The 25980-nt window shown below is 39.4% G+C and overlaps 1 protein-coding gene across 1 annotated transcript in view; it reads right to left on the reverse strand.

The window, feature by feature from the left end:
- Positions 1-25980, reverse strand: part of caska (calcium/calmodulin-dependent serine protein kinase a) — a 174863-nt gene that overhangs the window by 138903 nt on the left and 9980 nt on the right.

The raw sequence follows: 25980 nt of genomic DNA on the forward strand, positions 1-25980 counted from the left end.
CTCCTTACGTCTGAGCAGAGTCATGGCAACGCAGCGAGCACAATGAGCGCTTTATCCTTTAATAATGTCTGCAACACGTCAGAGAAAAATGCATTTTATCAAGCATTATTTGTTGACAAAGGTTTTGTCAATAGTCAACAACAAACAGGATTTTCTTAAGACATTTTCTCATGTTTAGTATTAAAGATTAGCTGATTTTGTCGAAAAAGTCTCAGATGATGTTGGTGAAAGGCAGGTTTTCCTACGAGGATTGATTGATAAGTGTTGTTGTATTGATAGAACATGATTTATTAACATATAAGGCCATTTATGAAACTAAAATATTAAACATATGTGGGCTACAGCTTTAAAAACGAGACAATTTGCTTGTTATTATCAGATTTTCTCATTTTTGGTCAAAGAGTCACTCACATATTATGGCGCGTTTCCACTACACGGCCTCGCTCGGTATGGCTGGGCCTCGTTAGGACCGGCTCACTTTATGGCGCATTTCCATTACAGTTTAGGAACTGGGGTAGTATCTATAGTAACGCAGTGTAGGCGGAGCCGTGACGTGATCTTCAGAGATCCCCAGAAAAACAACACAGCCGTTAGCTGTTAGCACTCAGAGCTCACAGCTCCTCATATCTGTTCAGAAACTAGACAAAAGTTAAACAAGTACAAACCACAGACTGCCTGTGTCATGGAGAATACAGTCGCTGCTTTATTTATGTCTGTATAGGCCGTTGTTGTGAGTGTGGACGGTCGGAGCATATACTGCGTTAGCTTAGCCAATCTCCATTTAGAAAAACACGCATTTTAAAAGGTGTTTCGCCTGCCGTCTGTCTGCAGACTTGTCAAAGCATTAATTCATGGTTTTTACTAACCGGTATCAGTATGTTGTTACTTCGGCATCATTTTGAAACGTGTATTACAATTAAATCACGGTCAAATATGTCCATCTTGTTGTAGTTGTAGCCCCCTTGCCAGCGATTCTCTCTCTAGTTTAGCATACTCAGCCCGACTCAGCCTCGTTGTCTCTGGCCCTAGACCCACGATTTTATGAGGCCAGGAAAACTGTGAATTAGGACCCGCCGACCGGTACTAGGCCAAGTGGAAACGCAACCAAAGACGGGCCGCTGACGTCACAGCCCTCTTAAACCGTGCTCCGCGCTGTAGTGGAAACGCGCCATTATTGTCTGAAAAAACGGATTTAATTGTAAAAATATAGAGATTTGTGTTTCATTATTTTCTGCTGTAACTGGATTTGTGAGGCAGACATTATTATTTAAAATCGGGTAATGATAAAGCAGCTGATTTAAAAAAAAAAGTTTATTTAGAGTTATTATATTTTATAGTTTGAGCAAGTCATATTTAATTTAAATAAAAATCTAGAGATTTGTTTAATTATTTTCGGCTGTAACTGGATTTTTGAGGCCAACATCAGTGAAGCAGTTTATCCATTTTTCAGATTACAAACACTGCAGTACCTTGTCAGTTATGAGCTTGAAACTAGTCCTTAAAAACTCTCTGTGTGTTACAGACTGAGTCATGGCTATGTGAGAACAACAAACCACTAAAACATCTGGGAATACATTTGGACATTTCGTGTTTGGCTGAAGAAAATATCAAATCAACCACATCCTTCTCTGAGAACCAAATCAATTCTGTGAGGCTTTTGACACTACGCTAACCCATCCGATTAACAACGCTTCAGTACATCATCAAAATGTCTTTGGCTGCGTTTTAAGTTTGTGAGTCATCCCTATTATCATTTCACCGAGAGCAGCATCAGATTTCTGCCAGACCCACAACTTCTCCAGGAGCCAGAGCGCCACTTCCTGCCAAGAGACAGACTTCAAAAGAAGTGAGCGGCCATGATGTTCTCCTGCAGCCTGTAGGCCGAGCAGAGAGGAGGAAACAAACAGTGACAGGCAGAACGAGAGAGGTGGAGGGAAGGGAAATGAAAGGAGAGCAGAGGATGTGTTTGGAGAAGAGATGCACCCATTGCACATTTTTCTTGGCTGTTTTGGATTACCGTTTTTATTTTAAACGTCTGATCTGCTGAGTTTTCTTCCTTTGTAAGAAATATATAATTTACAGCGTGCATTAAACGTTATTTACATAAGACTGAATTCTTCCTGCTCCTTCCCGTAATGGGTTATATAAACTGCTAGAAGTGTACAGGTTTAGTGAATTATTGATCTGAAATTCTGTAAAAAAGAAAATAAATGTTTCTTAAATGTAACTTTTTAAAAATGTAAAAATATTTTTTTTAAATTAAAACATTGACGATTAAAAAATGTAAAAATTTGAAGAAAAAAATATATAAAAATATGTAAAACATTATATAATTTCAAATAAAACACATTTCATTTAAAAATTAAAAACAAATAATAAAAAAATAGAAAGAAATGTATAACCCTCACCTAACGCCTAACCCTACCTTAACTGAGTCCCTTCATGTCATTTCCTTGATCACTTGCTGTTAAATCTGATTCTCCCTCACAGTCTCCCCCCCCCCCCCACAGTCTCCCCCCCTCACAGTCGCCACACATCACAGTCGCTGTATCTGATTTCCTCTGCAGAACCCATTGATCTACACTTCACTGAAGCTTCCCCAAACAGCCCTCTGCACAGAACACACTTAATCTATGCTGCGCAGTCAATTGTCTGGGAGCCGGAGAGAGGAACTCAATACTCAGCAGAAAGAAAGCTGGCAGCAGAGACCCTTTTCTCTCCGACCCACAATAAGTCTTCTTGTAAAGGCCATCTTTGATCCTGAGACACAGCCTCCAACATCTCAGAGAAAAACTCTGACCTTTACCTCGTCTGCTGCCCGTCTCATATCAGCATCTCACTGGCTTAGGTTGTCAAATAAAGTCAGGTTCTGTATCCTTTCCTAACCACTTTACCTTACCCTGAGTGAGAAACGTCAAGGGGTTAAAGCAAGATGTGATGGAGAATTCAACGGGACTTAAGAAGAGAGACTGTACTGACGCTGGGAGATTAAATATGATGAGACGGAGGGTGTTAGTGAGTCTTCAAAGAGGCCCGTTTTTTCAGTTTTTCTCTATCCTGTAGTGTGTGATAGGTTTTAGTGCATGTAAATGGTCTGTAAAGGATACAATCCCTGTGTTTTTCCTGTGTGTTGGACAGGCAATTGTCCTGTTAGTTTTAATAGTATAAACATCCACATTTAAAAAGAAATGTGTCAGCATATCTGGCATAATGTGACGATGCATCTCCATTTGACTTATATTGCCTTTTCTCCGTTGTTATTATTTCACCTAGGGCTGTGCAATTAATCGTATTTTAATCTCGATTACGATTTTGGCTTGCAACGATTACGAAAACAATGTAATCGAAATAAAACGATTATTATTTTTATTAAAAAAAAATGTAATTTTTTTTTTTTTTTTTTTTTTTCTGTTGAATTATACTTAAAGTTCAGGGTAATCAACTGTTAAAAACATACTGTTCACATTTTTTTTTTTCATATATGGATATATGGATTTTCAAAGTAAATGGATAATCGTTTTAAATCAATTATTGACCAAAATAATCGTGATTATGATTTTTGCCATAATCGCACAGCCCTAATTTCACCTGTATCATAGATTGGTTTGTGTGCCTAAATGTCTAATTGTTCCACTATTTATTAGTATATTCATCCTGTCAGTCACCTGTAAATCACTTTTAACTGCACCAACTTGTATGACAGGTGCTATACAAATAAAACTGGACTGGTGTTGTGTCAGCTATAGAATGTTTCCACAGTGAAAAGAGGCATTGTTTACCTGTGCGTTTATCCTTTTGTAACCCTGGCACAGCTCCATTTGTTTCCATCATTTTTCATTTGCTTTGTCTCCTCTGCCAGCTCTCTGCGTTTATTTGAAACTGAGGGATGATCAGTCGTTGCATTGTCTCCTGTTTTTTCAGTGCCAGTGTCGCACATTAACGTGGATCCCTCCCACTTTTGAAGCTGCTATTTATTTCGTGGACGGCTCTTTTGTTTTCCACCGTGTCATTCATCATAGCTGCAGCAGCGTGAAAGCACCGCGGCTCACTAAGTGCTGGCGGAAATAGTTAAATGGTGTTGTAGAAAATAACACTGTTGTTGTGTTGCATGTGCAATACTGCACTCGGCAACAAGCCTGCAGCAGTGTGTGATGATTTAAAGCCAGTTGTAAATGGATAATAGTGTTTTATATCCCCTGTCCTTATTTTGATGGAGGTCCTAGGCTGTTTAATGACAAGGGCTGATAAAAGAGTTGTAGAAGAAATCTTGGAAATGCATGAGATTAAGTATAAATGCAAGGAAGGTTACAGTCTACTTGCATCTCCACACAAATCTCATGTTTACTGCTCTTGACTTGAGCTCAAATGCTTCATGTCCGTCATCAATTATTCACCAAGAATGTTTCCATGCACGTCGTTGCAGCTCGCTTTTATTAATGCAACTTTCAGCCTAAGCTATTCTGTTTTATTCACATCTGTTCTGCGTTTTTATTCAGATACACACTTGAAGATGAACATTAATAATCTCTTGCCAGGCTGCAGTACGAGTAATCTACAGAATGAGAATGTGAAAAGTAAGAAAAATATACCACAAAATCATCTGAATAAGTTAAAAATAAAATCACAAATACAACTTCTAGAAGGGAGGAAGGAAGGAAGGAAGGAAGGAAGGAAGGAAGGAAGGAAGGAAGGAAGGTTTCTGGTTTTGTTTACAAACTGATGAGTTTAATAAAAGTTTTCCCACTACTTATGACCTATCATGTTACAGGATTCTCCCTGAGGTGCAGTTTGTTGTCACTGAGCTGTTTGCAGTAGCACTCGTCATGTGCTTATGTCTCTTAATCCTGATCGTTGACTATAGCCAGCGCTAAAGCTAAGATTAGCCCACATATGCACTGAAGGGTCACACGCGGTTATTCACTAAGAGATCACATACGCTGGCATTAAGAGGGTGACACCGACACATGATTACATCCAGAGACATGCACACAAACAGAGGTTGTGTTTTCCTCTCAGCTGCTATGTGACATGCTGTGGTGTTTAGTTTAGTTTATTTTTTTTTTTCGAGCGTGTAAAACCAAAGAAAATTTAATTAATAATTGAATAATCTGTAGTATCATTGTCTGATATCAATAAACAAAGCTTTAGCTAATTACACGTCCGAAAAGGGGTCGGAAGAAGTTTACACTTATTTAATCCGACCCCTTGGCCTTCTCCCTTTTTTTTTTTTTACATCTTAATATATGTTAACATACAATATAAATGTATACTTATAATCTTGAATAATTTATATAATCATTCATATAATATATACAGGCAAGTTAGGACAATGGTCTCTATACATATGTACATACACAAATTCATACAAACACAAATTCATAAATAGAATACAAAACAAGAATATAAACAGTTATGGTTTAGCAGTTTCATCTATCATGTACCTTGTGAGAATTGTTTCTTTATACCTCTTTTTGAATAGTTTTATGTTTGAACATCCCTTTAGCTCCTCATTCAACTTGTTCCAGATCTTCACCCCACAAACAGAAACACAAAGACTTCTCTTTGTTGTGCGCACCCTAACATTAGTGAATATAAATGAACCCCGTAAATAATAATTCCCTTGTCTTTCATTGAACAACATCTGAATATTCCCAGGTAATTGAATTCAACAAGATCTGACAGTTTTAATAATTTTAGCTCTAAGTGTGTCAACACTTAGTCAGACATGCAGTCATTTGGATGTGTGACAACACTAAACTGCACACACAGCTAAAGAAGCATATCAACAGGAATACTTTAAAGCTTTTCCCTTACAATCAAAGGGTTTTTGTTGGCCTTCCAGCGGCAATTAGACGACTCTTTAAAGTAGAGACTCTACATACTGATATACACCTGAACATCAGCAGGAGAGGACTCTTTAAAGTAGATACACTACATACTGATATACACCTGAACATCAGCAGGAGAGGACTCTTTAAAGTAGAGACACTACATACTGATATACACCTGAACATCAGCAGGAGAGGACTCTTTAAAGTAGAGACACTACATACTGATATACACCTGAACATCAGCAGGAGAGGACTCTTTAAAGTAGAGACACTACATACTGATATACACCTGAACATCAGCAGGAGAGGACTCTTTAAAGTAGAGACACTACATACTGATATACACCTGAACATCAGCAGGAGAGGACTCTTTAAAGTAGAGACACTACATACTTATATACACCTGAACATCAGCAGGAGAGGACTCTTTAAAGTAGAGACACTACATACTGATATACACCTGAACATCAGCAGGAGAGGACTCTTTAAAGTAGAGACACTACATACTGATATACACCTGAACATCAGCAGGAGAGGACTCTTTAAAGTAGAGACACTACATACTGATATACACCTGAACATCAGCAGGAGAGGACTCTTTAAAGTAGAGACACTACATACTGATATACACCTGAAACATCAGCAGGAGAGGACTCTTTAAAGTAGAGACACTACATACTGATATACACCTGAACATCAGCAGGAGAGGACTCTTTAAAGTAGAGACACTACATACTGATATACACCTGAACATCAGCAGGAGAGGACTCTTTAAAGTAGAGACACTACATACTGATATAGTCCTGAAAACATTATCTAGCTCCAGTCGATCGAGCATTGAAACAATGAAATGAAACTGTTTTTGTTCATGGTCGGTTGGATTATCTGGTTGGTGTGTATCTGTTGCCACTTCTGAAATCTATCTAGAGTCTTTTAGATTTGCAAACAAAAGGATGTGGTACAAGACAGTATAAATATGGACCATATCTTAATCCCACACTATTTTTATTTCAGGAATTGCTTTTGAAAAATAATATTTCTTACTACGTCTGCCATGTTGGCAGCCGACCTGAAATGTTTACCAGCCACAGCCAACATTGACTCTGTTTGGCAGGTGGCAGGTGCTAATTCCATTCCCTTGTGATTTGTGACGGATTCAGAGCAAAATTCTGGCACGAACGAATTATACAATGTTGATGGAGAGCAGGAGGAAACCAATATCAGCAGAAAACAAAGACATTTTGCCAATGAAAAAACAACCACGGACAAAAATAAAGAGCAGAATAAGAAGCATTTTCAGATTCAACCAAGGAAAGAAATCTTAGAATCTTAAGAGTAGAGCTTTTTCGTGTGAATAAGAGATAGTGAACTTGCATTTTTGCTCCATTAACTAAGTCCAATTGGTAAATAGGGATGCTCCGATCGCCAATTTTGGGGGCGATCACCGATCGCCGGAATCAGTATCGGCCGATACCGATCGCCGATCCGATCGAGTGGGCGGGGCCTAAATGGAAGATTTAAACATCACTTTAAATCTTCCATTTAAAGTGATGTTTAAAACTCAGTTAATGCTCATTCACTGGAGCTTCCACAAACAATCAACTTAATTATTACATTCAAATGATGTACATTATTCAAGTTTACATTCACTTTGGATAATAACACGGGAAGCGCTCTCTTTTCCTCTCTCCTCTCTCTCTCCCTCTCTCTCTCTCCCCCTCTCTCTCCCCCTCTCTCCCTCTCTCCCTCTCTCCCTCTCTCTCTCCCTCTCTCTCTCTCCCCTCTCTCTCTCCCCCTCTTGTCAGCCTATCAGTATCTCATGCAGCTCACTGATCCAGTAATGAGTGACCCGACAGTGAAGAATAAATATATTTATAACTAGTTTAGCTTGTTCCAGAGGTAGATCAAATAGCTAAGTGTGTTAGGTCTAACTCTCAATGTGTGTTCTGCTCCGCTCACCGGTCCGTCACAGCGGGCTGAGCTGCAGGATTTCTGCTTCACACACACGTTGCATACCGCTATTTTATTGTCTTTTTCGGACACCTTAAAATACTGCCAGACTGGTGAAGCCATTTTGGCGAGCTTGTTTTGCCGCGCACAGAGAAAAGTGTCATGTATTTTACGTCATGCGATCGGCTCTCCTGATCGGCATGTTTAGAGAGCACCGATCGATCGGTAGAGAGTGAGTATCGGCCGATCTCGATCGGAGCATCCCTAAAAAAAAATTGCAGCAACTGATGCTAATCCTACATATTGCCTATCCTATGCTATAACACTGATTCTGATATTATCCTACAGACTCCTCAAATGTCTGCTTTGGCCTCTCGTCCAGTTCCCATACACATTTAGAGATAGTGAACTTGCATTTTACTCCATGAACTGAGTCTGATTGGTACAAAAGTGTGATTCTCAACAACGTGTTATTCTGCCGTTTCAGATTCCTCATATTTCTACTCACTCTTCTTCTCCAGTTCCCATCACTTGCACACACACGTGTTCATATATCTGGAGTTTGTGCATCCCAGTGGGAGTTATAACCGTTAGTGTTTCGGTGTTAAAACAATGTTACACTGTCTGACCTGCAGAATACCTGCGCTGTGTGTTAACAGTATCTCTAGGTGTTAGTGTGAGGGAGATGGTGACAGATAGGTGTCAACTGCTCTGCCAGCGCCCAGCGGCCAATCACACGCTAAAAACACCCACTTCTTATTCAACATTACACTGCAGAGTTTCCCAGGGAGTTCTGCAGCGGCGGGGCAGAATACATACAATAAGATAGGATATATACACAAAATAAGATAGGATGGTAAGGATATAAGGTAAGGTTAGGAAAGGAAAGGAAAGGAAGGAAAGGAGAGGAAAGGAAAGATAAGGAAATGTAAGTAAAGGAAATGTAAGGAAAGGAAAGGAAAGGTTAGGAATGGAAAAGTATGGAAAGGAAAGGAAAGGAAAGGAAAGGATATGAAGGAAAGGTTAGGAATGAAAAGGTTTGGAAAGGTAAGGTAAGGAAAGGTGAGTAAGGTAGAAGTAGGAAACACTATATATATTGTTGTCAGATTACCTCAAATGTTTGTGATCAAATGAAGTGTAGGTAATGAAATAATGCAACACAGTAAAAGCTATTAAAAGCTGTGGTGGAAATTCTTGAAATGAACTAGTCAAAGAGTTGTCCTTCTGAGTCTTTAATCTTTTGCAAAAGAGGCAAACAACATTTGAAAAGCAATGTCTCCACAGCCGAGTGCAACTACTCAAACTGAAGAGAGAGCTTTTATACAGTTACAATAAATACGTGCTTCGTCATGAGATAACTGAGTAAAATAGACCCATCATCAGATCACCGTGTGGTCACATGGCACCTTGTGACTGATCACCTTCCTGAGATCTACTGTCTCTTGACATGTAAGGCTTACAGAATATTATTATTTATATGTTAAATATAACATCGGAGCACAATTCTCTGATAACCATATTTTCCATTACAAAGCCCAGACTATTTAGGCATACCTAACGTGACAGTCATTACAAATACTCAATTTTGATTCGATATTTGCAACCTGCCACTACGAATTGGTCCTAGAGTCTGGATTCTTATTGTCTGCACAAATCATGTAGCAGAGACACTGAATGCGTATCAGAATACTTGATTTATATCAGGGTTAATTCGCTTTTTTTTAATATATAACAACAATAAATATGTAAATTACAATGTACACAGTGGTGTAATTGTAATAATAAAGATATTATTGCTGAGTTGCATAGGTTTTCTAAAACAGAAAATGTTTTTTGGTTTTGCTTCAGGCATTTTAAAGCGTCTTAGACATTATTTATTTCTGCAGCCACTGTGTAACCTCAGCAGTTAAAGATAAATCCACTTTGATCTCTCTTCCTCCACCGTCATTTATCGACAACTGTAGAAGAATTTAACTTTCATTTCATTGAGTACATCATCATCACATCATTTACTATCAGATATGTATCATAATGCAGTGAGAAAGAGGAAGAGTCTGCAGATTGTCGTTGTATTCCCTGCAGGTTTATATATAATGTGTGTTAAGTGATAGTCATACAGTGAGACCGTGTATGCATGCGTAATGTGCAGACGTAACAATGTGTGTTTAAATGTGTTTATATTTAATTACACCGAAGATGGAAGGTCAAAGTGAACACGAGAGCCGACCATACTTTTCTATCCTGAGGCATCAACACATTTATCCAGAAAAAGAGAATAAAGCTGAGTGCTATTTAGATACAATTACCGCTTATCGTGTATTAACATCATCGCACAGTGGGCACAAGCTTAAACTGCAGATATCAGACTAACACACACACACACACACATATGGCAGCAAGGCGTCACTGAGAGCTCAGCTATAATACTGTCTGGGTTACCATATGGAGGCAGTGTGTGTGTGTGTGTGTGTGTGTGTGTGTGTGTGTGTGTGTGTGTGTGTGTGTGTGTGTGTGTGTGTGTGAGAGAGTTCAGGAATGTGTGTTGTGTGTTTACCAAACCACTAAAGAGGAGAGTGTTTGAATAACCTGTCGAGAAGCAGTCACTGTATGTTTACCTGACCCCTACTGAGAGCAGATTGCTTCCGTCAGTGTGTGTGTGTGTGTGTGTGTGTGTGTGTGTGTGTGTGTGTGAGAGTGTGTGTGTACAGTGTGTGTGTGTCATGTACCTAACTGTACAATGAGCTTGGAGTCTGGCTCGGTCAGATATCTTGGCACAGAGCTTTCGTAAAAAAAGGCCTGGGAAAACTGCTGAGCACTGCCATTATCAGTGTATGTGTGAGGGTGTATGTGTGTATGTGTATGTGTATGTGTATGTGTGTATGTGTGTGTGTGTGAGTGTGTGTGTGTGTGATACAGTTAAAACCTTGGTGTACTGTAAACACCTCGGTGACTCCAGCACATTTGCAGCTCTCCTTCCTTCTCAGCGTCCTCAAAAACACTGACGCATCAATTTTAAATTACTTTGACAAAACCAAAAAACATCTGCTGTTGTTCTGTCCTCGATCACACACTAAGGGATTGCATTTCATTAACAAGACTGAGAAGAAAATGGACCTTAAGTTTTAATAAATGACAGCATTTTGGCTTTTCACAGAAGAACTGACAGCCAGGAGAAACACAGCAGCGCCGCGTGCTAACTTTGTAGAACTGAAGCACAAACAATGAAATGTGTGCATAGTCTAAATGAAATGAGGAACAATGTGAAGTATTGTAAAACCAGTCAAACATGTAATGCCACAAATTATTTAATGCTTGACGTTGCTAATCCGCTGCTAGCACATTATTTACTCCAATTGAATTAAGCTGGATTAAGCGGGGTCTGTTGTTAGAGAGTAAAAACATTTTTCCAAAGCAAGCTCTATTGGTTATCAGCCACAACCTACAAAAGAGCAAGAAAACGTTTGATTGTATTATACAGTAACTGACCGTGAAGCTAGCTAGCTTAGCAACATGTATATTCCCAGGAATGTTAGCTAGCGCTGTTGAACTGCTCTGTATCCTCACATCATTCTAAGCAGACACAAAAATGATGTTTATGAAGAACCCATAATCATGGGAATGGGTAATCAAACATGGGTTAAATCAGACAGTCATACATGTATTTACGGTGATAATAGGGTTAGTTGTATCGTCATTCTGCTACTTAAAGCCCCTTGTTGTGCTAATGTAGCAGCTAAGTGGCTAACGCTGACAAGCTAGATAACTGTCAGCAAACACACACATGACATTTGTAACACAAGAAATCTCAAGTCTGTGTAATACAAACTGTGACAATTTGATCATATAATGTCAATTTGATCATATCAACTTATTGAAATAAATATGAGTAGCTGTATTGTTGTAGCCCAACAGCTACCATGGTGCTAACTTAGAAGCTAAGTGGCTAACGCTAACAGGCTTGATCAACACTGCACATATTCTAGCTTCAAATGATCTATATCCAGGACTGTCTTTACTTTTATAAAGTGGGAGGAAAGAAGACACGTGGTTATCTTTCCAGTCTATAGATTACACCCTCACAGTGCTACGATCTAAGAAACAATAAAGCCATGACTCAAGATCAAAATGGCTGTTCTTGAGAATCAGAATCAGAACCAGGTAGGTTAACACATACGAGGAATTTGACTTGGTGTTGTGGTGCACACAGATAGAAAACTATTTGAAGAAAACTATAATAACATACAAAAATATAGTAAAATAGCAGTATTTACATTGAATATGGTTGTAATCCTAGAAACAGAATTGAATAAAATATGTGCAAGTAATAAAAAACAAGATATTGCATATATTGTGTGCATTAATGTAATGCATAGGGTATATGATGTGGCTGCAGGTACAGAGAAAGCAGAACCCCACATTTCAAAACTACTGTGTGCCATTTCTTTTACAGTTTTACTCTCAGTATTCTTCAGAAACCAGCAGCTGAGCCTCCTCTCTCAGGGAATATTCCCACACACCCTCAGGTGATCCAAAAGCAGAAATCAGTTGTAACACTTCAGAGCACAAGCCTGAGTGATCGCGCCTCACTAAACCTCCTCCTCCATCTTCAAGCGTTTCTCTCCGAGTGCACCTGATTTCAACTCATCCTCTCATGCCTCACTCATCCTGGGAGGAAAGCCCACAGATTGGAGGAGAGGAGGGTAAATATTTGAGTGTGTGTGCACTGTGCAGCCATCCAGTTGCAGTTTATATCATATCTCCAGCAGACTATTTGCTGAGTAATCACAAACACAGCGTTTAACACTGAGAGCTCCACACCCTTCAGGGAGGAGGTGAAACGACCGTGATATCTGGGTGTTTTTCACACTGAGAGTCATGCTGCCACTCTTGAGCATGTCCCTCGTTGACAGGTGTGGAATATTTTTCGAGGAAAATTCACTCTCCACACATGCAGTGACGCAGAACATATGCAGTGAAGGCTGTCAGCTGCAGATGGCAGCGCAAAGAAGGCCAGAAAGTGACGCCTGTACCCGTTATTAAAGTCATTTTCCATCCTGTTTTTATTGCATATAAATCCAGGCTGAAAACTTTTCTTTTTGCCGCTGCTTTTAATTGATATATTCATATCTCACACTGCACTGTAACTTTTAATCATCTGTGTTATTCATGTTTTATTATCTCTGCTTTTAAATTAGTGTTTTGAAATGCGATTTTATAATACATTTCTTAATGCTTTTAATGTCTTTCATTTTTGTAAATCACTTTGAATTGCCTTGTGTTGAAAGGTGCTATAAAAATAAACTTGCCTTGCATTGCCTTACAAGAAGAAACATTAAAAACCCTAAAACTACAAGACCTGGTTGACTATAAAACTATCCAAATGATGTTCAAGGCCGCAAATCAACAATTGCCTCATTATGTCCAGGGACTTTTCACACGTTGAGAGGAAACTGCATTTTCAAAAAACCATCTATACGAACAAATTCCAAACTTCATTGCATCACAACAGAAAGGTGTTCATCTGTAATGATGAGCTGAAATACTGTGCAACTTTAAACTAAAACAATTATTTAGAAACCAAATCCTGAATGGTTATGAGCAGGACCTGCAAAATCATGCTTGTTATTTCTTGTCGTTGTAAAAGTGATTTGCTTTTGTTTGTTTTGTACAAAGGAATGATTTGTTTAAAACAACGAATCAAATATCACGAATGACGATGACTTGAACTTTTATTTTCATGAACAATGTACGTTAGAGGAGGACCAGACAAGTTTGTAAGCTTCTTCTTGCCCCTTTTGACAGCTTCTCTTTGTTATTATTATTATTATTATTACTATTATAACATGTTCAATAAATTGACTAATACAATACATAACCATTGCCTTCCACAAAAACCCAATGGGATTTCTCTATTGGCTTTTAGATTATTGCAGTAAGTAAATAATCTCAATTAATTGTTGCATCATAATTAAGCGAGAGGTTGAGGGAGGGACGTGGAGGAGATACAAATGGAGTTGAAGTGTTAATCGTGTGAGATTCTGACAGCTTGAAGTAAGACGCTGTGGTTTTTCCACCACCAGCTCAGAGCCTCCGTCACAATGGATCTGCGACACAGAGCATGTGTCAGCCATCTGTCAGACTCAGACAATATGTCAACAGCGGCGCAACACCCGGCTAAATGTGGCCGCGCCCCGTTAAGACGCAGCCATGCTCCTCTAAACGTTCTCTGCTTCCTGATCACAGTCTCACTGAGTCTGCATCTTCTTCACAGATAATTCACTGATCTTATTTAAAGGTCTCCTATATCATGCAAAATGCACTTTTTGATGTCTTTTATGTATAAAATATGTATATATAAAAATACTGTATTAAAGCGAAGCTGGGAATAATAGTGTCTTCATGTCTTGAAGCTGCTGAGTCATATATCGCACCTCAAACAACAAATAAATCCTGAGTTACGGTTTCTTTACTTCCTCCACAGTAAAAGGACAGTATTCTTTATTCTCCGTAAAACCAAGCTGTCTCTGCCTTCTGACGCTCTATTTGACACCATTTTCATATTTCTGGATATACTGTTGTTGACGAACAGAAATATTGTTTTCTGGCATCACTTTAACATTTTAAAGGTCTCCTATCATGCAAAATGCACTTTTTTATGTCTTTGTATACATACATATGTGTCCCCGCCCCGGTGTGTCAGGAGACTCACAAAGTGTCAGGAAATAAAACCCTCTCTCTTTTCCTCCATACCTAAATCTCTAAAAACGGAGCTGATCCAGATTTGCATCAGATATGACGTAATATCTGAAATGTGGGCGGGCTTTACACCCACGGCCCTATCAGAAACATTGCTATCAGAAACAATGCGCAACGTGTTCTGGAAGTAATGTGTTCTTTGTTTTAGCTTAAAGTGGACCTATCATGCTATATTTGAATAATATAGTGTAGGACCATACCTATATAAGGCATATTTATACTTTTTTTTTTTCAAAATACCAAACAGATCATGCATTTTAGCCATGCCTCATTTTGCTCAATTTGAAAAACGTTAGCTCTGTTTTAGCAAGGGCTGATTCAGTGAGAAGAGCACCATCTACTGGCCTGGCATATGTACTACAGCGTCTCCAGCGCTTTCGAACGGCAATGGCCGTGGCTGTCTCCTCCTGATTGGTGGAGTTGGCCCAATAGCCGTAGCGCCACCGTCCTGACGTCAGGACAGTGTTCAAATCTGGATCAGTTTTTATCAGATCCGTTGCAGCCCCTTTTTTAGAGATTTGGGTATGGAGGAAAATAGAGAGGGTTGTGTTTTCTGACACTTGGTGAGTTCCCTGGAACACCGGGGACACATATTCATGTATACAAGACGTACACAAGTGCATTTTGCATGATAGGTCCCCTTTAACACTCAGAGCTAACCTGTACTGGAGAGTGTGTGTGTGTCGTAACAGGGCTGAAATAGAGGGATATGAGGCTAGAATGCATGATCTGTTTGGTATTTTGAGCAAAACACTTCATAGACATATTTTTTGATATATTTTTATATATCTGAGATCTATAATATATGCATAAAAATAGCATGATAGAAGACCTTTAACATGTTCATACAAATGCTCAACTTCGTGTTAGGGCTGCTCAATTAATCGTATTTTAATCACAGTTATGATTTTGGCGTGCAACGATTATGAAAACAACATAATCTAAATAAAACGATTATTATTTGTATTTATTAAAAACATTTTTTATTGGTTTTTCAGTTGAATTATACTTAAAGTTCAGGGTAATCAACTGTTAAAAACATACCGTTCACATTATTTTTTTCAATAAATGGATGTTTTCAAAGTAAATGGATAATCGTTTTTTAATAATCGTGATATCAATTATTGACCCAAATAATCGAGATTATGATTTTTGCCATAATCGAGCAGCCCTACTTCTTGTTTCAATAGTTACTTCATCACTTTTATTTGTTTGTATTATTATTTTAATTTGTACACTATTTTATCTTTACCTTGTGTGAATCCTGTTTTTAACTCTGACCCTGTTGCTGCTATAAACGCCTGAATTTCCCCAAGGCGATAAATAAAGTTCCATCTTATTTTATCTCATCTTGTTTGGTATTTTTCCAATCAGTTAATTGGCCCATCTTTGGAGGGTGTTGCTAAGGATGTCAGATTTAGGTTATTACTGCTTTTTTATTGGGTAATTTGCCTGACAATATGAGAGGGATTCATCATTTCCCCATCATTATTCACATTTTCATTTAAATATATCAAATGATCTAAAACAGATGATATGTACCAATATGCAATATGTTTTTTAAGTCTCAAAATAAGATTTGTAGGTCAGGACTTAACAATACTTCATTCAAAACACATATTTAGCCTTTAAAATATTCTTCACATTTGGATATTGCACAAGTCCATATTGTGATTGCATGGAAATATAGATTATTTGTGCAGCTGATTTGAACACATGCAACAAGCTCCATTTTCAAAGCGTACTTCTGTTAGCAACATGCATAACCACCTGGTCAAAAATGCACCTTCTAGTAAGCGATTTCCATCCGTATTCGGTTTAAAATGTCAGATTTTAAAGGTGAGACTTTCTCTCCCTGTATCTCTGCAGTCATCAATGATTTACACCGGGTTGTAAGCTACAGCACAGCCAGACTTTGACATGAATAATTGAACAGGAGCAGGGTGATGTCCAAGGAGTCTGTCAAAATATATGAGTGTGTGTTCCCTAGTTTGTGAGTGTATTTCAACGGCTATAAATATCTGTGCAGCACTGTGAGATAATCACAAATCAAGCTGAAGGACAAAAAGGACGGACAAGTACTGTCTCACTATCTGATGGTGGGATGGGAGAATGGGTGTGTGTGTGTGTGTGTGTGTGTGTGTGTGTGTGTGTGTGTGTGTGTGTGTGTGTGTGTGTGTGTGTGTGTGTGTGTGTGTGTGTGTGTGTGTGTGTGTGTGTGTGTGTGTGTGTGTGTGTGTGTGTGTGTGTGTGTAAGTCTAGAAAAAAAAACACACACACATCTTCTGATCAATATGAAGCATTGTCTGGGTTGCAGGCTGGCCAAATGTGATCACGGCTATATGAAACTCCCTGTCTGTGTATTATAGCCATTATCCAGAGATAATTAGATGTTAAACAAAAATGAGAGACTGAATGCAATAAATTAAAGGTGGCTGGACATAACATTTGACCCTGATCTCCATCCATATACATGTCAAGGAAGACTTCAAGCACTCACTCTTTATAGCTTTGTATTAAAACTAGTACCTCTCAGATCTCATTAAAAGATAGAAACCGGCACACACTGCATTGTTGACTTAAAAACAGACATTCTGCAACATATTACTCGCCCAGTATGTGTTATGTATTTAAAGAGGAAATATTGTGCTCAATTTAAAGTGGACCTATCATGCTATATTTGAATAATATAGTGTAGGACCATACCTATATAAGGCATATTTATACTTTTTTTTTTTCAAAATACCAAACAGATCATGCATTTTAGCCATGCCTCATTTTGCTCAATTTGACAATTTCTAGCTCTGTTTCTGCAAGGGCAGATTCAGTGAGAACAGCACCACCTACAGGCCTGGCATATGTACTACAGCGTCTCCAGCGCTTTCGAACGGCAATGGCCGTGGCTGTCTCCTCCTGATTGGTGGAGTTGGCCCAATAGCCGTAGCGCCACCGTCCTGACGTCAGGACAGTGTTCAAATCTGGATCAGTTTTTATCAGATCCGTTGCAGCCCCTTTTTTAGAGATTTGGGTATGGAGGAAAATAGAGAGGGTTGTGTTTTCTGACACTTGGTGAGTTCCCTGGAACACCGGGGACACATATTCATGTAGAAAAGACGTACACAAGTGCATTTTGCATGATAGGTCCCCTTTAAAGTTCATATATGTATTGAGTGTCTCTACTGGGACATGTCTCCATGCCTTAATGTTAAAAGAGCTTGAAGAAAAGCAAGACTTGTCTCTAAGGTAGAAACCAAATGTTATCCTTAATTTTTTGGGTGATATTCAGTTGTTTCAGTTTGTAACCAAACACCTGATGCATATGATCAAGAAATCTGTTTTGAGTCAACGTGTGAGAGTTAGTTTTAATGCAAACATATTAAGAGTCAAGAAGTGGCAAAACATCTCCCTGTTATTGAATGTTTACTGTCCAAATACTCTGGTGGATCTTGCAAATCATTTTCAATTTGGATGGTACATTATTCACTAGTTTAAACTTCTTAAATGACATGAATTACCGGTTTTTCCCGTGACATTTCAGGGCTATTTCTCCCTGTTTCTTGTTTCCAGATTATTTCCCCCTTGTCCTCTTGTTGTTCCGTTAGAGTCTTTTCAATCTAAACTGATTTCCATGCTGCATGCCAAAGCACACGGTGTCACCTGGGTTACAGCTGGAGAAAAACAACACCCACCATGCAACACACCGGGAAAAGACATTTCCCTTTCAGACGTTAGAAAAGCTGCTGGGAGTTTTATAGCTGCAGGAATCATTCATACTGTCGGCTCACACAAAGCACCAGGAGTTACTCTGGTCTAAACTAATTCAATGAAAAGGTGAATGTGATTCTTTCACAGAGTTATGGGGTGTATTGTTCAGCTTGTGACAGTCAAGACGGAGCTATTCATTTAGAAAAGGAGAGGAGAAAATAAAAAGAGGTTAGCGCTAAAAGCTAAAATTAACTCTGTGTTTAAAATCTGGTTTGCAGATGTTGAGGCTTTGCAGTGATTTCATCTGCTTTCAAGGCGAAAAACCTATCATTGCGGTCTGTTTTGTGTATTTTCTGAAATCTAACCCCGTTTCAGTTTGTAATTTAAGACCTGATGCATAACTCAGGTCAAGTTGTAGTGCATTTAAAGAGGCCTTATTCTGCTTCTTGGATTTTCCCTTTCCTGTATTCTGTCGTTTTTTAGCATGTAAATGGTCTGCAAAGGCTAAAATGCCTGTGTTCCCTCTTAGCAGGAGAGGACTCTTTAAAGTAGAGACACTACATACTGATATACACCTGAACATCAGCAGGAGAGGACTCTTTAAAGTAGAGACACTACATACTGATATACACCTGAACATCAGCAGGAGAGGACTCTTTAAAGTAGAGACACTACATACTGATATACACCTGAACATCAGCAGGAGAGGACTCTTTAAAGTAGAGACACTACATACTGATATACACCTGAACATCAGCAGGAGAGGACTCTTTAAAGTAGAGACACTACATACTGATATACACCTGAACATCAGCAGGAGAGGACTCTTTAAAGTAGAGACACTACATACTGATATACACCTGAACATCAGCAGGAGAGGACTCTTTAAAGTAGAGACACTACATACTGATATACACCTGAACATCAGCAGGAGAGGACTCTTTAAAGTAGAGACACTACATACTGATATACACCTGAACATCAGCAGGAGAGGACTCTTTAAAGTAGAGACACTACATACTGATATACACCTGAACATCAGCAGGAGAGGACTCTTTAAAGTAGAGACACTACATACTGATATACACCTGAACATCAGCAGGAGAGGACTCTTTAAAGTAGAGACACTACATACTGATATACACCTGAACATCAGCAGGAGGACTCTTTAAAGTAGAGACACTACATACTGATATGCACCTGAACATCAGCAGGAGAGGACTCTTTAAAGTAGAGACACTACATACTGATATACACCTGAACATCAGCAGGAGAGGACTCTTTAAAGTAGAGACACTACATACTGATATACACCTGAACATCAGCAGGAGAGGACTCTTTAAAGTAGAGACACTACGTAAGGGATAATGTGCAGCGACGCGGTCATTATGGGGAAAAGAACACCGACAGGCAGATCAGGAGCCCGACGCGAAGCGGAGGGATCTAGATCTGCATGAAGGTGTTCTTTTCCCCATAATGACCAAGTCGCTGCACATTATCCCGCTTATTACATGGCCACATTCTCAACAAAGTAATGATATGACTCCCACTATTAATTGAAATGCTTTTATGGATTTAGAAAATGATTTTATTGATTTAAAAAATAGTTGTATGTATTGATTTAAATTGACATGCATCCGCTAAGGAAAATAGTCCGTTGTTACCGTTTGAAAAAAAAAACGGAGCAACGCAACGGCAGGAAGGCGGAGCTTTTTGATTACAGATTTGAAAACATCGTGGCTTGCTTTAAAATTAGCACAATTCATTATGTCAAACCTTGGAAAGTATCTAGATATCCCTGCCCTAATGCCAAAGTAACTGGCAACTGAATATGTGTCGCCGTTTGATGTCTATGTCTGGACCGCTGCGTAAAAAGGAAGGTTTCTGCCAGTTACTTCTCCGCTGTTTTCTTGTCGCTCTTGTCTTGTCAGTTAGAAAAGCAAACTGCATGCAGTTTGCTTTTCAGCCAAACTGTATACAGTTCAATCGACCGGACTTCTTTCTGCAGATTTGAGCGTCCTTAACAACGGTCATAAATCCTTGACAGCGGTCTGTCTGTTCTGGATTAACAACGTGTCACGTGTTCTGAATTGACCAATCAGAATCGAGTATTCAACTAAACCATGTAATAAATACTGATATACACCTGAACATCAGCAGGAGAGGACTCTTTAAAGTAGAGACACTACATACTGATATACACCTGAACATCAGCAGGAGAGGACTCTTTAAAGTAGAGACACTACATACTGATATACACCTGAACATCAGCAGGAGAGGACTCTTTAAAGTAGAGACACTACATACTGATATACACCTGAACATCAGCAGGAGAGGACTCTTTAAAGTAGAGACACTACATACTGATATACACCTGAACATCAGCAGGAGAGGACTCTTTAAAGTAGAGACACTACATACTGATATACACCTGAACATCAGCAGGAGAGGACTCTTTAAAGGAAACCAGGGGACTTTATCCTCAGACAAACCCTAACCCCAGTCACTTATAAAAAACAGGCAGTCATTTTGGATCATCGTTCCACATGCATCCATGAAAGCCAAAGCCTCCAGTTTATAAACCTCTTCAATGAGAGTTGACTTCATCTTCTTTCTGAAAGCGTTTCTGTGAAGCTTCAGTGTAAACTCGTTATGAAATCTGTGCAGCAGAGCACACGGGGTCAGGAGGGGAATAATACATAAATAATGAGCTTTAATAAAAAGATAGTGCATCACCTTGTGAGCCAACAGGAACCTGCTGTGAACACAAACTCTGATCCTGACTCACATGCGTGCTCTCGCATATAGAACAGGACCTGCTGAATGAGGAGGCTCTGAAAATCCTCTAAGGGGTAGAAAATATCTGCTTTAAATGGACCAACAGCCTCATGCACCTTCATGTGTACTGTCGAACGCATGATTAAAAACGATTCTAATAATCTAAATCAAGTTTATTGCCAGGTCCGTTTACACATACAAGGAATTTGCCTTACAAGCCGTTTCCATTGGTGCTGTGGTAAAGAAGTTTTAATGTAATATTATGTGTGTTTATTTATTGACCCTTGTGTGTCTTCCTATCAACTTATGTCTTCGCGGTTTGCCCATTTATTTAGAAAGTATATAGAAAGAATAATCACCCAAATCTGTGTCACAGACTTTATTCCTAATTATCACAACAAGTCTCACTCTCCTTTTTGAAATGTATTGTCCATAAACCTAATTCACACAAAATCAAACCCAATTTCTGAACTAAAAAAGGAACAAATGTTGAATGATTTTACAAAATTGACCCCAGATGCTATAAATTTGACGTAAAAACCAACCTATATCCAGACAAAAACATTTGGGAACGGGTCAAATTTGAACCCAAGGACAACAGGAAAGATCAAAACAATTGACAAGAAGGATATATTAAGAATTACACAATGAAGATACGTAGATCTAAGATTTAGAAATGTAGATTATTTGAAGTAAAAAAACTCCTGACAGTAGAATACAATATTAAAGGTGGGGTAGGTAATTCACTTCAGAAACACTTTTTGTTATATTCCATGGAATGCTCTTAACATCCCGATAGCAATGAATATATTAAATGCTTTGACAATAAATACATTAAAAAAATGTCATCTGTGGAAGCCGTAATACTGTAAAAAGCACGAGCCGGCCCGGCTAAAATAACTGGATGGCCTACCTGCCTGTCAGCCTTCCATCTGTGCACAAACTTATCTCGTGTAGGGTTGCAAAGGGGCGGAAAGTTTCCGGTAAATTTCCGGAAAGTTAAGCTATGGAATTTTGGAAATATTCTATGCAAAATTAAACAAAAAAACATGACATTTCAACAGATTTTTTTTTTCCAAGTAGAACAGAACAAGTTTTAATTATTTTATTGAACAATTATTTGTTTCATTGAAGAACGAAAACAGGAATGTTGAGTTAAATGTTACTCATCCCCCCCAACCCCACTCATTAAAAAATGAACAAAAATGCACCCCCCATCCAAAAATCCCCACAAAGTCTCATTCAAAATGTGAAATGAAAAGAGCCCTTCTCCCTCCACAAAGTCCCATTAAACATGCAAATCTTCCTTCAAGCAATCCTCTGCATGTTTGCTGAACCCTTTCAGTCAACGGGCTCTTCCTGGGCCTCATCAACATCACACTCTGAGTCTTCCTCTTCAGTGTCACTGTCCAGCCTTGTTGAGGATGGCTCTGTGTCCGGCTCAAAGAGCCTTAGGTTTGCCCGAATGCCAACCAGTTTTTCCACTCTCACATTAGTGAGCCTGTTGCGAACCTTTGTGTGGTCTCAATAGCCATGCAGTAAGCAGTGTGCTATGGCATGGATATTCAAGTGTACTTGAATGGCATCTGTTTGTTTTAGTCAAGATTATGCTAAAATATACTTTCCAACTATATTTAAGTTCCCTTTTAAGAGCCAACCTTCAATTTGGAAAATTCCCAGTTTATTTCCATAAATTCCCGTTTATTCCCGTGGAAAGTTTCCATCTTTGAAAATTCCCGGAATTTTGCAACCATAATCTCGTGCCCTCATTGGTCATGTGCGCGTCCGTGTGTGTTGGAGGAGGGGCTCTGTAAGGAAGTCTGAAGGAAGGGGCAGATTTTTTTCGGCTGCGTACTTTCAAATTCTAGCGCACTCAAGCGGTTTTCTCCATTCTTACCTACCCTACCTTTAATGTTCAAAAAGCTCTTTATTGTTCTCATACTGCCTGTGCTGCAGCCCCATGCTTTGGCACACCTTCATAATTAAAACCATAGCTTTTATATAAAACACCACAATATTAATTATCCAATTAATAGCAGCTACACCCTGTAAAGCCCAGCTTACCATGCAGTCACATAGGCATGAACTAAATATAAAAGAATACTATTAAATAACCACTTTTTTAATAAATAACTAACAATACTGTTAGGGAATAATTTGCTTAGGTATTCAACCTTTGAAACAGTTCATAATTTTCCTCTTTTCACTGTCTCCTTTCTCACGGCATAGGTCTACGGCCTGGGGTATTGCTGCTATCTCTCTTAAGGAGGGGCAGCTTGGGCGCATTGTTGTTGCCAGCTTATGACCGAGCACAAGCCGCCATGAGATAGTTTACTGTTCAGGGACGAAGGTTCCCTGGCGCACGTTCTTTTCTAACGACAACAGCTCTAGTTAGATTCAGGGGCCATATTTGTTTAGTCTCGCTGATAAAGAATGTTGATTATTACACTCTGAACTAGATAAAACCTCACAACTACAGGAGGGTTCTTCAGAATTGATTTGGCATCTCAACCATGTGGTCAACTCGTGGCCCGTGACATGTGTTGTGAATTCTCCGGCCCAAGCTCCAAATAAACCGTCAGTGTTTGCCATCAAAGCTCCAGCTCTCCTCGTGTCTCTCCGAGTCCTGTTTCCTATTGCTTCAGAAGTTTCCCTCACAAATACTACTACAGTAAAAATCTCAGATACAAGCCTGAGAGACCACAATGTCCAGACAGCTCTTTTTTCCTGTAGAAATTATCTCTTATCTCCAGAGCAGACAAAATGTCCCAAAGGTTCCCTGATAAGAAACAAATGCAGACAGACCATGCTACAGCTTGTATGTGACGAGATTTAGAAGAAACTTTAGAGATGTTTTAGACCAAAGAACAGCCATATTGAGGCAGAAGTCCATAGAAAAGTTAAGGTTAGAGTCCTGGAAGAAGGGACTGTTGGACAGAAAACTGAAATACTTCACTGACAACAGAGAGACGGATTGTCCACATTTTCTACCGAACATGACGGATGACTCTGTAAAAAGGTCAGGTGTCACATGCACTTTGTCTTTCTCTACCATGACATGAAGTAGGGATGAAGAAAGGAAGAAGAAGAGCTTATTATGCTGCTATTCCTGCAATGCTGCCATGCATACTGAACAGAATTTGGAGGTAAACACAACTTTATTTTGGTTTAAATGGACTGGAAATATATCTTAAGGGTGTGTGTGTTTTGGTGGAAGTACAACGTTTAATAGATTTTATTAAGTCATATATTTTTTAGGACCTCCCTTAAAGCTTTATACTCCAAATAATACAATAACTTGTGCTATAGCATTAACTTTGCAGAAAAGAGTTAGCACTGTTAGCATTTTGTATCCGTAGTCCCTGGACAGATGTTGTAAAGTCACCCTAAAAACAAATTACTTTTAAAATAAAAAGTTAATAGAATAATTTAAAACGTAGAGGCTCACAAATCAAGTCCACATAGCTAAACAAACAGCTGTTAGCGTTTGTGTGTCTTGAACGCAGCTTGTTGTTGTGAGTGTCTCAACATGAAGACAGATGAAGTGGTTTTACTTCCCGCTGCACAGAGCTGCTGGGGGTGTTTTCTCACAGCTTGATGAGGAGGATGGATAAATATTTTAGTAGTGGAGTGTGAGATCTCGCTGCTATATCATGTATGTGTAATTGTGCGTGCAGGAAGCATAATTTTAGCGGATTTTCTCCTCCAAACCCCGACAGAGAGGCCAAGATCAGCTAATGCAAGCTGCTTCACACAATTATACACATGGAGCAGGAAAAAAGCCCTGGAGACAGTTAGACCAGTGTTTTCCCATGAGGCTACAGACCTCATTCAGTCACAAGTCACAACAACAATTATGACTTTTGAAACGTTTTTAATTGGTATATTGTCCAGTAAAGAGTAAACTCCCAATAGACTGTGCAGGATTGACTCACATGACTTCACGTCACCACCGCTAAGCTAAAGGTGGCTAATGTTGGGCTATAAAGGAACTACAGCACGGTCACATGACTTCACGTCACCACCGCTAAGCTAAAGGCGGCTAATGTTGGGCTATAAAGGAACTACAGCACGGTCACATGACTTCACGTCACCACCGCTAAGCTAAAGGAGGCTAATGTTGGGCTATAAAGGAACTACAGCACGGTCACATGACTTCACGTCACCACCGCTAAGCTAAAGGTGGCTAATGTTGGGCTATAAAGGAACTACAGCACGGTCACATGACTTCATGTCACCACCGCTAAGCTAAAGGCAGCTAATATAGGGCTATAAAGGAACTACAGCACGGTCACATGACTTCACGTCACCACCGCTAAGCTAAAGGAGGCTAATGTTGGGCTATAAAGGAACTACAGCACGGTCACATGACTTCATGTCACCACCGCTAAGCTAAAGGCAGCTAATGTAGGGCTATAAAGGAACTACAGCACGGTCACATGACTTCACGTCACCACCGCTAAGCTAAAGGTGGCTAATGTTGGGCTATAAAGGAACTACAGCACGGTCACATGACTTCATGTCACCACCGCTAAGCTAAAGGCAGCTAATGTAGGGCTATAAAGGAACTACAGCACGGTCACATGACTTCACGTCACCACCGCTAAGCTAAAGGAGGCTAATGTTGGGCTATAAAGGAACTACAGCACGGTCACATGACTTCACGTCACCACCGCTAAGCTAAAGGTGGCTAATGTTGGGCTATAAAGGAACTACAGCACGGTCACATGACTTCACGTCACCACCGCTAAGCTAAAGGAGGCTAATGTTGGGCTATAAAGGAACTACAGCACGGTCACATGACTTCACGTCACCACCGCTAAGCTAAAGGTGGCTAATGTTGGGCTATAAAGGAACTACAGCACGGTCATATGACTTCACGTCACCACCGCTAAGCTAAAGGTGGCTAATGTAGGGCTATAAAGGAACTACAGCACGGTCACATGACTTCACGTCACCA

The sequence above is a fragment of the Trematomus bernacchii genome, unplaced genomic scaffold, assembly GCF_902827165.1.
Source record: "Trematomus bernacchii unplaced genomic scaffold, fTreBer1.1, whole genome shotgun sequence".
Taxonomy (NCBI): Eukaryota; Metazoa; Chordata; class Actinopteri; order Perciformes; family Nototheniidae; genus Trematomus; species Trematomus bernacchii.